The 14,746-nt window shown below is 43.8% G+C and overlaps 1 protein-coding gene across 7 annotated transcripts in view; it reads left to right on the top strand.

The window, feature by feature from the left end:
- Positions 1-14,746, top strand: part of Mam (neurogenic protein mastermind) — a 380,463-nt gene that overhangs the window by 212,876 nt on the left and 152,841 nt on the right. The window lies entirely within an intron of this gene.

A 14,746-nucleotide genomic window follows, 5' to 3' on the forward strand; every position in this document is an offset into this window, starting at 1 on the left:
CGAAATTAAATTCCGCATGTCCTCTCCTCGATACGTTACTTTTTCGAAACCCGTGTTAAAGTATTATCTTTAAGCGAGGAACCACCATCGAATTAACCTCATCGACCATCGTTACAAGACAAATGTTAACCTATCCGAAATTAAATTCCACGTTTCCTCTCCTCGATACGTTACTTTTTCGAAACCCGTGTTAAAGTATTATCTTTAAGCGAGGAACCATCATCGAATTAAACTCATCGACCATCGTTACGAGACAAATGTTAACCGATTCGAATTTAAATTCCGCGTCTCCTCTCCTCGACGCGTGTATTTTTCGAATCTCGTGTTAAAATTCAATCTTCGAAATTACAAACGAAACTTACAAACGATCATCCTCGGGAGGCAAACGCGAACCGATCCACGTGAATTCCATATTTTCTCGCGTAAGAAGGGGTTGGTGTTGGTCGCGTTGCGTCGTCATCGCTCGCGCCTCAGCGTCCCGATTCCGGCGTGTCATAACAGGGGAATGAGCTCCGCTCGGGTGGCCGGCTCATGGCTGCGCGTCGGAATTATTTATACCACTTGATTACACGCGTTGCGCCGCGCCGAGCACCGCCGAACGAACGACGGAAACGTCCGAAAGCGTGTCTCGCGGCCGAAGCACGCTCGGCCAGTGTATCGCGCACGCATCGCTCTATCGAGCATCGATGCGAGGAATCCGGCATACTTTGCCCGCTTCCGTGATACAGAGCGCACGATAAACAAGGACAAGACGCGCCGGGAGCGAAAGAAAAAGGGTACGAAGGGAACCGTGCGTTCAGCTTCTTGCGATGTTTCGTTTTGCTTTCTGGTCGGTTCTTTGGACGGTCTAGGGAGCGGTAATTGGGTAATTGAAATTTCTACGCTCGTTTAACACTCGCCCGATGGTGGCCTGGGCTGGTTTTTGACCCAGGGACCGATTTTAATCGCTCGAGTCGGACACTCGACGCGAACCCGACACGGGGATATGTACTTTGCACGGGTATTCGATAAATTCGACGGAAGATCAATACTGGAACCAAAGGGGTCCATTTTTTACTTCTTTTTAAAATTGTTAACGGTGTATTTCTCTACGATAGTCACGGACGGTTGTCGAAATGGATAAGTAATTTTAATCGAAAATTAATTTGCCCTTTTCTTAACTAACTTTGGAGATCGGTACGTGATCTGATAGAAATAGTGATATGTCATCGTTGGTAGTTCTAGTGTTAAATTCGTCGTCCGAAGTACATACCGGGTGAGTCGTTTGACTCTTTGAGGCACAGTTGCTGAATGCTGAAAAAAATACATTAATTAGATATTTATTTTAATTTTTTACGGTGGATTGAAAAATATCTTACCGTGCATATTAGGGTATTGAAAAGGTGGAACATTTTTTAACTGTGTCCGAAAGAGTTAAAACAGATTGATCGAATAACTCGTATATTTTTAACGGTGATATTCTTATTGCGTGAAGGACAGTTCAAGGTCATTATTTGTTTTATCAAATCTCCGATATATTTTTCTATTTATCCTCGAACAGTATATTTTCTTTTGTAACAATATATACCGAATAATAAAAAATAAATTGACATTCTAATCTACTCGAATGAAAATTTAATCCTCGAAAGGTATTGCATAAATTGATTTGTTGCATCGATGAATTATAAAATATTACATTTTGTAGTAATTCGAAGAGATTCGTGTTTGACGAACGTTGAACGAATTGCTCGAAATAGTGTAACAATATTTATCACCGTCGTGGGCAAATATTTACGAGAACGAGTAAAAATTGTATTTTACTCGTACAAAAAAATATCCTCACCAATGAAGTTCAATATTATCATATTTATATACGTAACACACATTCCGGAACAATTGAACGTCATCAGATTTAGTACGAGAAACGTACGTTTCGAGGAAGTTAACCATTATCGACCTCACCTAAAAAAATTCACATTCCGATGATTCGTGCCATTAAGCGTTATCGTATTCGTACAAAAAAAAAAAATGAGTACACATACCGAGGAAGTTGGATATTATCGTACTTGGGTGAGAAGAAAAAAAACAGTCACACTGGAAGTTCAACGTTATCGTACAACGATATTATCGCATTTATATAATTTATTCGTCGTTTTCGACGGGAAGGAATTCTTTACGCGCGTGAACCCGTGTACAAAGGAAAGAGGCGTGAAAGCTCGACTCGACTCGACTCGACTCGACTCGACTCGACTCTACTCTACTCGACTCTACTCGACTCGACTCGACTCTACTCGACTCTACTCGACTCTACTCGACTCTACTCGACTCTACTCGACTCTACTCGACTCTACTCGACTCTACTCGACTCTACTCGACTCTACTCGACTCTACTCGACTCGACTCGACTCGACTCGACTCTACTCGATTCGACACGACTCGGCTCGACCCGAAGCTCGCCAGAAATGTTCACTATGAGTCAGAAGTGACTCAGCATCCGGTGTGCACGGTCCACCGTTCGAGAATTAATCGTATCGATTGTCGCGCGTGTTCCTCGTTGGTTCTAGGAGACGTTCTCGAGTCTCTGATAATCGTTCTCGTCACGGGGAAACTCCGTGGCCTCGTCTCCGTAGATACGAACTTTATTAGCTGTCGCGGTTAACAACGATACCGTTCCCCGTTACCACGAACACGCGTTCCCTCCTAGCGCGAAACAGTTTCTTGCGAGTTTCTTCTTTCACCCGAATAAAAACTTACAAACACCAATTAGGACGTTTCAATATTTATGAACGCGGGAGAGCCAGCCGTTCCGACCGCTTTAATTCGCGGATTCGCAATCAGCGAGAAACCTGTTTGTTAGGTGTATCATGATTCGTTATAGAAACACACGGCCGTACGTTGAACAAATTTATTCCGCTTGATCTCTAAGACGATCCGTCTCGAAATTTTTTACGCTGTCCGCCGCGCCGGAATCGCGATAAATATTGCTTTTTTTTTCTACTTTTTTCTTCTTCTTCTTTTTTGCGAACAAATTGGTACGCGGGACGTCGGCGATCTCGCGAACACGTGTACCGATCGGTACACCGAGCGAAAACAAGAACAAAGTAACAACGCGAAACGAATTAATCTTCGATTAACAATTTTCCACCGGTCCCTTTACTCGATTAAAGTAATAGGTCGATCGATAAGTTTTCTCCTTCGATGAGAAACGGAGTTATTAAGCTCGTTGTTTTATTTCTTTAAAGATAGTACTTCCGTTCGACGAACGTGTGCGAAGTTTAGATACGTGTAGATCTCGTTCGTGTGTTTACAGTTCAAAGTTGAAGCGTATTTTTTTTACAACGGAAAAAACGACAACACTTAAAGAAACATTCTGGTAAACGATCCGCGGGAACGTGGATGAAATCGTCCAACGACGCGATCGGAAAATTGTTAAACGACGCGACATCTGGATGAATAATTACTTTCCTTCCGCTCTGTGACGAGGAAACGATACACGTTTAAATATATTTACATCTCCGAACGCGTATCGCAATTAAGTTTCGCGAGTCTAAGAAGTTTACGACCGAAACTTTAAACGGTTTTTGCGTCGTACGTGTTTGCGTCGTTGGTCGGTTTCTTTTCCTTTTTTTTTATCTGTATCGACGATTAAATGTAACTGGTCGTGGAAACTCGCGGACTCCGCGTTCGAGATACAAATTTTCCGATGTCGAGCGGATCTGAAAACCGGTCAAATTTCGCGCGGTAGTGAATATATTATTGAGTAAGACCGTTCGGTTTTCATGGTCGATCGCAAACGAGGAGGACGGTTCTCGAATTTATTCAAATTGAGCACGAGATACTTATTTCAGAAGTAACGCGAGCTCCAAGGCCGTATCGCTCGTAAAATCTCTCTCGAACGCGTTAGAATGTTTCTTGAAAGAAAAAAAAAAAAAAAAAAAGAAAAAACGAAAAAAAGATTCTCGCTCAGGTGGAGAGTTTCGCGTCTTGTCTACGATACGTCGCGTCGTAATTAGCAGGCCACTCGAAGACTATTAATTCCCCGGTACACGCTGAGTCCCGTAACTCTCGATTCGAGGCACCGAAATACGCCACGGTGACCTTGCCGCGTTATTAGGCTACGCTTTAAACGAGATTTTCAGCAGCGTCTTGCTGTTCTGTCGATAGACCCCGTGTCTGTGAAGATATATTTAGCTTCGTAGCGGGGTATCGCGGATCGTCGTTGCAGAGGGGCGCTCCGACTCGGAAACAGATAGACGAGCAGATAGATAACGCGAAGCTATGTAGTCCCACGAATATAATTCTTGTTTCTCGGTAACGTTGCTCGCTCGCTCGCTCGCTCGCTCGAAAAGATCCGCACCTTTTCGAGCGTCGACTTGTACCACGAGGCGTTCCTTCGACGCGCGAAGAATCGGCTACGAAATTCGATGGAACGAAGAGATCGAAGAGCTTCACGAGGTGTGGTTCGAGCGGGGTTCGAACCGAGGTCGAAGCCGGATATTTTGGCCGCTCAAGGCCATTGGGTCGAGAAAACAACGGAGCGCGGTGATCGAAGATTTTCGTAAACGGTATTTTCACGTGGACGCCTTGCTCGGCGTTCGATCCGAGGTTTGAGCCACTTATTTTGGCCGTTCAAGGTCACTGGGTTCAAAAAACCATGGAGTAGAAAGATGGGAGATTTTTACGAACGGGTTTTTCGTATGGACTCTCATTCAGGGTTTAATGTAAGGTTTGAGTTATATATTTTGGCCGTTCAAGGTCATCGAGTCAAATATTTGACGGGGTAAGGATACTGAAAGTGGATCTAAGGTTGAAGTCAAATGTTTTGGCTGCTCAAGGTCATCGAGTCAAAAATTGATGCATAAACTTTGATTTATTTTTGATTTCTTCCACATAACAGATACACAACTGTACTACATTTTTCGTATTAGATCACAGTACACGTACGTTCAAACTTTGATATAAATCTGCATCTAATTCCGAATACAGGATGTAACAAAAATTACGCTTTGCTAGAGATTTTCTACGCGTATCGTTTTCACGAAAGGAAAACTCACCTTCTATCGCGCAAAATAGTTATCAATACCACGTACGAGATACGATTCGTTGTAGATAACCGAGTGAAATCGATTCCACCTAAAATCGTTTCTAATTCGTGGGCAACTTCAAAAGGGTCAATTCTCCAAACTTTTCCATTATTCCACTCGGTCGAACCGAGCGTACGAGTTCCACTCGTATTCCACACCGTGGAGCGTTCATTTCCAGCGGCAGCTTTCTTCGTTTCCCACGATCGAGTTTAACCATGTAAGACGCTGCGACTCTCGCTGTCACGAACGGACTGTATTTCCTGCGGATAAAATGGATCCACGAGGGGTGAAGCAACTCGTAATCCTAAATCTCCGTGATCGTTCGTGCATTTCTCGCGAGCGTACGAACGAACAACGAACAACGGGAGAAAGGGGGAGCGGGTCTTCGAAATAATCGCGATTCATGATCCCCGACTGCCCTGTCGTCGCAAATATTCCTCGACGCGGGTACGTCCGATACTTTAACGCGAGCTGTAACTCGCGTTGGCGTGGTACGCGGCCCTCCGCGTCCCTCTTGTTCCCCTTGCTCCGTTCCAACATCGCGGTCGGTGTTGTTGCCGTCCGGTCGGCTGTTTGCGATCGCCATTCCTCGCGATGCGACCCCGCTTTACGACGCGATAAACCACCGTGTTTCTCAGCTAATTTCCACTGTGACGAAAAGTCGTTCCGGCCGTGAATCCTCCGGTCGCTGCGACCAGAAATATCGCGCCGAGTGTGAAATCTCCACGCGATTTCGAACTTCTCGTTGTCCACGCAGGGGGAACGGTCTTTCGACGGATGTTGAAAAATTTAACGTCGTCAATTGGACTTGGTGGTATTACAGGGAGAAAGAAAGATCGATATCCGAGTACGGGGGAAGTGTGGACAGTGTCGAGGAGGAATTTTTGCTCAGGTGCAGACCAGACGAAGGCTGAGTAATGTGTACGAATTGTGTAGGAATTGTAATTTTTTTCGAGATTGTTTTTCTTTCTTCCATGAATACACGAAGTATTTTAAGCGAGATGTATTTTTAGAAGGTGATATTAGAAGTGTAAAGGTACTTTTGGGATCTGACGATTGGGTGATCAAACGAATGTTGGAAATTCGATGGATGGTATTCTAGGAAGAAGGAAAGATCAAGCTTGGATCAAACGCAGCGGTGTATCACGAGCAAGGGGGATGTGAACATTATCGAGGAATTTTTATGTAGGCGCAACATGAATTGTAATTTCTTTCGAGATTGATCTTTCGTTCTTCCATGAATACACGAACAATTTTACGTAAAATATATTGTTGCGAAGGTAACATTACAAGAGTGAGGGTACTTTTGGAGCTTGATGGTAGAGTGATCTGACGAATGCCACAAATTGGACGGATGGTATTGTGGGGCGAAAGAAAGATCAGTCTCCGAGAAAGGGGAGCGTGGACACAGTCGGAGAATTTTTGCTTAGATTCAGACTTTAAAAAGGCTGAATAAAGCTTTCGACCCAATACCAATTGCAACTTCTTCCAAGATTGACCTTTCTTATTCCCTACACGAACTTCGTGAGCTGTATACACGCAAAGATAGACATTAAGAGTACAATGTTAACGATGAGAGCTGATGAGAATATTCCTGAAGGGTACCACGAGTTCAAGGAAAGAGTTCCGAGGGAACGCAGCGAGCTGTCGCGTATCAACTTTGTTGAAATATTGCACAATTATTTATCGACCCCCTCCACTAACTACACCGTAATTTGCTACGTTTCAACTTTGAGGGAAACCCCCTATACCGGAGCCACCGATTTTGTTTCTACTCGAATAACTCCTAACCTACAAAAAGTATTGAAAAAACTTCCCAATAAAATGTCCACCATTTCCAGGACCCTACCGGAAGTAAAATCATCCGTTCATCGTCTCTTGAATAAAATCCAATTCTTTCAAATATCGTGTGCCCATTCGTGAACATTCGGTCGTTCTCGTTTCGAAATTGACTCGAAACCGAGGAAGTCTTCGGTCGAAGATCGCAATACGCACGATCGATGATCTAAACTTGCTCTTCAGTTGCACGAAGAAACCGAAAGAATTAATCGCGCGCGCCATTGAAATTCCCTCGATCCTCTCCTCCGAGACTTTCATACAAACGGAATTAGCGGCATCGTTCTCACGAGCAGAAACGCTCAGTTTCAATCAGACGTTGGGCGCGTAACGGCGCGTAGGTGTCTCGAAAGCGCGGAGAGCCATAAAGACACGTTATTGGCTCCCCCCTCTGGCTCCCCCTGCCCTCCCCGCATCGGTGTGTTTCTTCGAAGGGGGTGAGCGAGACAAAGGCGGCTCCGAGTGGCGAGAAAGAGAGAATAGGCTCGATAGAGGGGTTTACTCGGTTGCTTTTCCTTCTCGCGGAGGACTTTACCGTGGAAAGGGGGTGGGCGAGGGTCGACGAGCTTGCGGGGGTGGAGGACGCGTAAAACCTCCGGCCGCAGATCGATAGGAAGGTCGGAGGTGTGTCGTGTCTGTTAGAGTTTGGCCCGAACTCGCGATTACGTAGCCAAGCTTTGCTTCTGGTGTTAACCGCGCCGCGTGTACCGTCGATATTCTTCGATAGATCCGTGGGACGAGCGTCGTGGATCGTCGCGTTCAACACGCGGCGTCGCGACGCTGCGAACATTCGTCCACGGCGGTGATAAACGATTTTCGAATCGCGTTACACCGTTGGAGCGTGTTTGAACATCGTTGTTGAAAATGTTGAGACAATCTCGATCTCTATGACTTCGAGTAATGTAGTTAAGACAATGTTAAGACACTTTCGATGTCTGTGACTTCGAGTAATAAGATTAAGACAATGTTAAGACACTCTAGATGTCTATGACTTCGAATAATGTAGTTAAGACAATGTTAGGGTACCCTTGATCTCTATGACTTCGAGTAATGTAGTTAAGACAATGTTAAGACACTCTAGATATCTATGACTTCGAGTAATATAGTTAAGACAATGTTAAGACACCCTAGATGTCTATGACTTCGAGTAATATAGTTGAGACAATGTTAAGACACCCTCGATCTCTATGACTTAGAGTAACATCAATTTCACCTCCACGTTGAGAGTTCTTTTAGTTAATCTTTCAAAGGTAATAGAATCGCAAAAAATAGTAGGATTGGTATTATCAACATAACGTAGCCAGTGATGTTTATTTAAGCGGTTATCCGCCCGAGAGAGAAGGTTAAAGTAATTTCATTGAATCCGCTTTATGTCTACGCTGAGAGTTCTTTTCGTTGATCTTTCCAAGACAACAGAACTATCTTTCAATAGTAAGATCGATACTCTCGAGGTAACATTGTCAGTGATTTTTATTCACGCGCTTATCCGCTCAAGAGGGGGGCCTAAAATGATTTAATCGAAACAACATCGTCTCCACGCTAAGAGTTCCTCTCTTCGTCAATCTTCCTAAGAAAATATAGCCATTTTTTAATTCTAAAATCGATACTACTTGTATAACGTTGTCAGTGATTTTCATTCGAGCATTCATCTCCCCAAAAGGGAGTTCTAAAACGATTTAATCGAAACAACATCGTCTCCACGTTAAGAGCTCCTCTCTTCGTTAATCTTTCTAAGACAACACAATACTAAAATCAGTTCCACTGGTATAACGTTGTCAATGATTTTCACTCGAGCATTCATCTCCCCGAGAGGGAATTCTAAAATGATTTAATCGAAACAACATCGTCTCCACGCTATGAGTTCCTCTCTTTCCAAGACAACACAGCCATTTTTCAATACTAAAATCGGCACTACTGGTATAACGTTGTCAGTGATTTTCACTCGAGCATTCATCTCCCCAAAAGGGAGTTCTAAAACGATTTAATCGAAACAACATCGTCTCCACGCTATGAGTTCCTCTCTTTCCAAGACAACACAGCTATTTTTCGATACTAAAATCGTCACTACCGGTATAACGTCGCCAGTGATTTTTATTCGAGCATTTATCTCCCCGAGTGGGGAGGCTAAAGTGATTTTATTGAAACAACATTATCTCCAGCAAGGGTGACGGAGATGTCAGCCGGTTTATCTGCGACAAAACGTGTGTTGTGGGAATTCTTGCGTTAATATCTCGCGTACGAGCTGTCGGCATCGCCGACCAACTGTATCTTTAATGTTTTCATTGCCGACGAATAATCTTCGCGCGGGTTTATCTGTCCTCGCGGCGACGCGTTCTGTATTTTTAATCTCGCTACGGCGTACGATACGCGGCGTTCGTTTTTCGCTAATTCGCGCTCGTTCCTCAGCTAATCGATTCCTTACCGAGGGTGAGCGTTCCGCTCGTGGAAATTCGTCGATTTTTCCATGATCCGCGACGACTCGCGCGCGTGTGTGTGTATTCGGAGCGAGAAATAAAAAGCACGTGGCGTTCTCCGCAGCATTATCGATCAAGTATTACCGGAAGCCGTAGCCGTGCACAAAACGCGAGCAGAACTGTCGGATATATCGCGACGAGTATCCTTAATTATCGACGTCGCGCGGCCAACAAAACGTACGACTACAAACGTAATAAAGTGGACGTGGATAAATCCTAAGAGACGAACAAGTATTCTCGAGCGCTGTGCACCGCCTCTGAAACATTTTTCGTTCGCGATTATTCTCGTTCTCGATCTCTAGTTTCATAAACCGACGCATCGAGTGCAACAATTTTAAACACCGATGCAGGATTCTTCACGCGGTCGAACCATTGTAATTTTCTAGTAACGGTATGTAAAAATATTTCGATACGTGGATAGAATATTTTGACGCTTCGAAGTAACGGGCAGGCATAGTTTCGGTTTCGCGAAATGTTCGCAAACCTGGAGAATTTTAATTCGATTGAAAAAGTTTCAGAGAGCGGTTCTCGAAGGAATATTCCCGAGTCGATGAAACCGGGATACTTTTGGAGTTTTACGTCACGAGAACTATGCAAGATACCGGTTCGAAATATCCAATCGTGATTCGTGTATATTTTCCCGAGTTGCGTGTAAATTTTTTCCGTAGAAAAATACGCAACGGTGCGGTATAAAGACCACTCGCGCGATCACCGATGGAGGAAAGTGTACGCGATACGATTTCCCAGCTCCCGGTAAACCGGGTACGAAAAACCAAAGAAATGATTAATCTATGTGGGTATGTAGCACGTACTCGTGGTAAAAAAAATATGAAAAATCATCTCGCGGCCGGAGCGGATGTTGCGCAAGAATCGCGAGTATCCGATCGAGTGGGCTGGAGAGAACGAGTATTTTACGCATTACGACCCAAATGTACGGATTGGAGGAAAAAGAAAATAAAAAAGAAAAAAAAACCAAAGAAATGATTAATCGATGTGGATATGTAGCGCGAACTCGGAGTGAAAAAAAGGAAATATACATATATATATATGAAAAATCATCTCGACGTTGAGCGGGTGGTTGCGCAAGAATCGCGAGTATCCGATCGAATGGGTTAGAAAGAAGGAATATTTTACACATTACGACCCAAATGGAAACTAAGAATAAACCGTGTAACGGGCCGAGACACAACGGTTGCTCGTTATTCCTCGACGAAATATCGAGCAGAAGCGAGCGGATAACGATCGGGAGACGAGGAGGTTCGCGAGATCGTTACACCGAGAGCAATCGCGCGAATCTATCGCGAATTAATATGCGTATACGGGCCGATTCGTATGCAAAACGACGCAGCGGTGTTTTTCGGTGGCGACGGGCCGTGTAAATAATTTTTCGGAATCAATAAACGCGTCGCGAGAGCCTTCGTTGTAAATTCGGATCCGTCTGCACGGTCGACGTTGTTGCAACTGTGGATCGCGATAATTAATAACGTAACCGAGCGCGTACACCATCGATCTTCCATTTTGTTCTCGTTCAATTATGCACCTGGAGTTTTTCGCTTTTTGTACGCTCGTCCGGAGAATTCTGGAAAATGTGCAACCGTGTTAGTCGACTGAGGGCCATCCGATCGAATCTCACGTGATACTCGATTTTTGATCGATTCCTGTATAATCTGGACGAAAACTGGCCGGTCGAAGTGCACGCTGAACGATTCCTTGGCCAAAAATACATCGAAAATGCGAAATAACATTTTTCGACCCGAGCTCTCGTTTTCAAGATAATTGATTTCAAACATTGTTCGGGGCACGTGATCTTGGCTCGCGGGTGTCTGTCTACTACTCGTTGTTTCTACTTACGTTCGCGAATATTGATCGTGTTTTTCATCGAGTTTTCTATTCTTTTGATTGTAGTAATTCTAAGAGTGGTAACTTTTACCCCGGATTCAAGAAACGAATCGAATTTTAATCAAGGAATATTCGAAATTTTAGATTTCGTATTATTTCGTCGCGACAGTATTGCCAATGGATCGACGAGGGCTTCTCGCTGAAAATGTGTCCAAACACGATCTGGCTCGTTGTTTTTAATTACGCGTAATACGGATCACCGGTAAATTCCGGGGATACGCGCTATTTCGAATAAGGTCGTGTTTGGACTCGTTTCCATCGTGACAACCTCGCTAATCCATTGGCAATGTTTTTGGTAAAAATTTCGGGGAAAATGTACAAAAATTTAGTTTGGAAAATTAATAAACACGTATTCGCACGGTTATCGAACTATGGGTATCGTTTTTGTGTTCATAAATATCTATACGAAGTTCGTGTGTTGAAGTTAGAGTTTACAAAAATATCTGGGGTGACTGGAATTGGAGAATTCACGTCTTTCGCGCTCGATACACGTGCTTGCAAAATGCTTAAATTTAGAACCCTCGATTTGAAAATCTTAATTATTGTCTGAAGAAAAAAATTAGTCTGAACTAAAATTAGTTTGAACTATTTTACAGAAATTCTCACGTTTACAGATCCTTCGCCTACAAATCTTGATTCTCAAAAAAAAAGTTACCCCATTTTCACTATTCTGTAGAAATTTTTACATTTGCAGATCCTTTACCTATGAATCTGAATTATCAAAGAAAAAAAAACTTACCCTATTTTCACTATTCTATAGAAATTTTTACACTTGCAGATCCTTTACCTATGAATCTGAATTATCAAAAAAAAAAACTCACCCCATTTGCACTATTCTATAGAAATTTCACAATTTACAAATCCTTCGCTTACAAATCTAAATAATCCAAAAAAAAAAAAAAAAGAAGAATACACCCCATTTCAACCACTGTACAAAAGTTCTTCCATTTCCAAAAAAAAAATAATAAAAAAAAAGACCTTACTCCATTTGAACAATTCTACAGAAATCCTCCTACTCACCGATCATTCGCCTACAAATTTCGATCCCCTCCCAAGAAAATTAGCCCAGTTGAATCGTTCCACAGACCCTGGTCGCCTCTCTGAACACCGTCAAAATCCAAGGTTCTCTTGTTCCTCGCGCATAAGAGGCACACCGCGCGGAAAGCCGAGAGAAACCATCGAACGTATCGTCGAAGCACCGATCGATCTCTCGCGAATCGTGGGTCGAATCCCCCCCCCCGTGTCTCCGATTCTCATCTTCTACCATCGTGATATTAGGATAGAGCTCGTCCGCGTAGAGGCGGGCGGATTCGCGTTGCGTTTCGCGCGGACGACGAGCGGTAACGGCGAATTTGTAACGAGCCGTATCGGGCACGACGCCATAACGGAACAGCCGTAAATCATCCGGGCGTACTCTTTCGCAATTAAATCGCTCGCGCTCATTTTGAAGGGAAACATATCAGCCGCGAGGGGCGCTGTAAATCACGGAACGGTTAATAAAGCTCGTTGCTCGTCGTGGCAGGGGCGTCTACGTCGTCCCGTGCCCTCCACGTTCGCGAGATCACCCTAACCGAGAAATCATCCTCCGAGAAATTCGAGAGGACTGAGAACCGCGCCGCGAACCGATCGGTGACTGGTTGGATCGTCTTTGTTCAATATCCAACCGATCGAGAGGAGACAGCTCCGCCACGTGCACCGTGTTCACGTCCAAGTTTCCTGCATCGCGATCCGCGTCAAGACTTTCGGCCTAGACGACGCCAATGACGTGGGGTAACCTTATACACACTGTCGACAATGTCGAGAAACATCGTTGGCCAAGGTTTTGTCTCGCGAACACACCGTTGGCTGAGAGTATCGGCGATGCTGCCGGATGATGAATCGACGTTGGAGGAGCTCGTTATCCGTGGAACGACGATCCGGAACGTGGATCGCGAGTGTATAGGTGGGAGCTGGAAAGATGACACGAAGGGAGGGGGGAATCTACTGTGCCAGAGATCGCATGTGGTCGAGTCTCCGAACACCGAAGGATAGAACGGTGAGGGGATTAAAGCTTTCGCTCCGCCCAAGGGATGTTCAGGTACTGCGAGATCGCGTTCCATAGGCGTAGGATCTCTGTATTTGTGGGAAGTTTACCAACGAGTATCGATTATTTGCCTGTGTGTGGCTATTTGTCAAATTAAGGGTATCTTTTGAGAAAAATTTAGCATACTCTGCTAAAGAAGAATATCAAAGAGCGATCGATAGAATATTGATGAGTTATTTTTTTTTGTGGTTGAAGAGGTTATACGCTGAAACCTCGTGGGATAGTTAATCTTTGTCACGTGGTGTCGAATGATCTATTAAACACGGGAAGAAAAATATAAATGTACACCGTACGCTAGACATTTGACCACATTTTCGAAATAAAACATTCAATTTCTTCTTTCTCCGGGAAAAAGAATGGAAATTTTCCTCAATCGAGAGACACTCGGTCTACGACAATTCTTATCCCGTAGAATTTATCGGGATCGTATCGCGAAAGTTAAGGTAAATTTTTTATTCCGGATCCGTGTCTACGCCAATGGGTTTCAGTCGTCGCTGGTTCTCGCTTCAGCTCGGTTTATTTCGATTGTTCTTCCTCGCGACTGTGTCACTCGATAGTATATGTAATCGCCTTAGCCGGTAACGGAAATGTATGTAATTCGTGGTGGGGTGACTAATCTGATTTATTTGACAAGTTGCGATCTCTGCATACCAGCACCATGTTTAAGTTGGCAACTTACGATCACTGCATAGCAGAACCGTGTTTAAGGGCGATGCGGAACCATCGTGCGATTTTTGTTTCTTCGCGGACCTTCGAAGGCTGACCGGATACGATTCATTTTTTTCCAGAGGTCGACTTCACAGTGAAGAGAAACACTTCACGTGTTTCGAGAATGTTCGTGAATAGGCGAAGATCGCTCGAACAAAGAGGTTTCCTTTTGGAATTCCACACGGAGGGGGGCGATTGTTCGCTACCTTTTGACGAATTAATTTATTATCGCTCATTTGCATCGAACAATAGGTTTCGATCGGGAGATCGAATTTTAAGTTTGACCTTTTATATTGTATTGTTTGCGATACTGGAAATTTCATTCGTTTTCACTGGTAACGCGTTAGAAAAGAGCTGTCCATCGTTTTTGTAACATTAATTCTACGGTACGGAGTATCGTGAAATGTCCCGGAAGGAAACGATCGAAATGTACCGTGTGTTCTATGAGTGGAAACGAGAAAATATGTTACAAAAACGTAGATCTCGTAACGAGTTTCTCTTACAAATTTTCTAATACAAAATCATAGGTGTTTATCAGCCCTGTTAGAAGCTAATTTGCGTGCATTCCAAGACGAGAAAGTATCCTAAATAGAAATGAAAGAAATTACCTTTCTTTCTTTTCTAATCGATACACCTTAATAACTAATAGTATCGGTAACACTACCAAAAAGACAATCCTTGAA

The sequence above is a fragment of the Ptiloglossa arizonensis genome, chromosome 11 (assembly GCF_051014685.1).
Source record: "Ptiloglossa arizonensis isolate GNS036 chromosome 11, iyPtiAriz1_principal, whole genome shotgun sequence".
Lineage (NCBI taxonomy): Eukaryota > Metazoa > Arthropoda > Insecta > Hymenoptera > Colletidae > Ptiloglossa > Ptiloglossa arizonensis.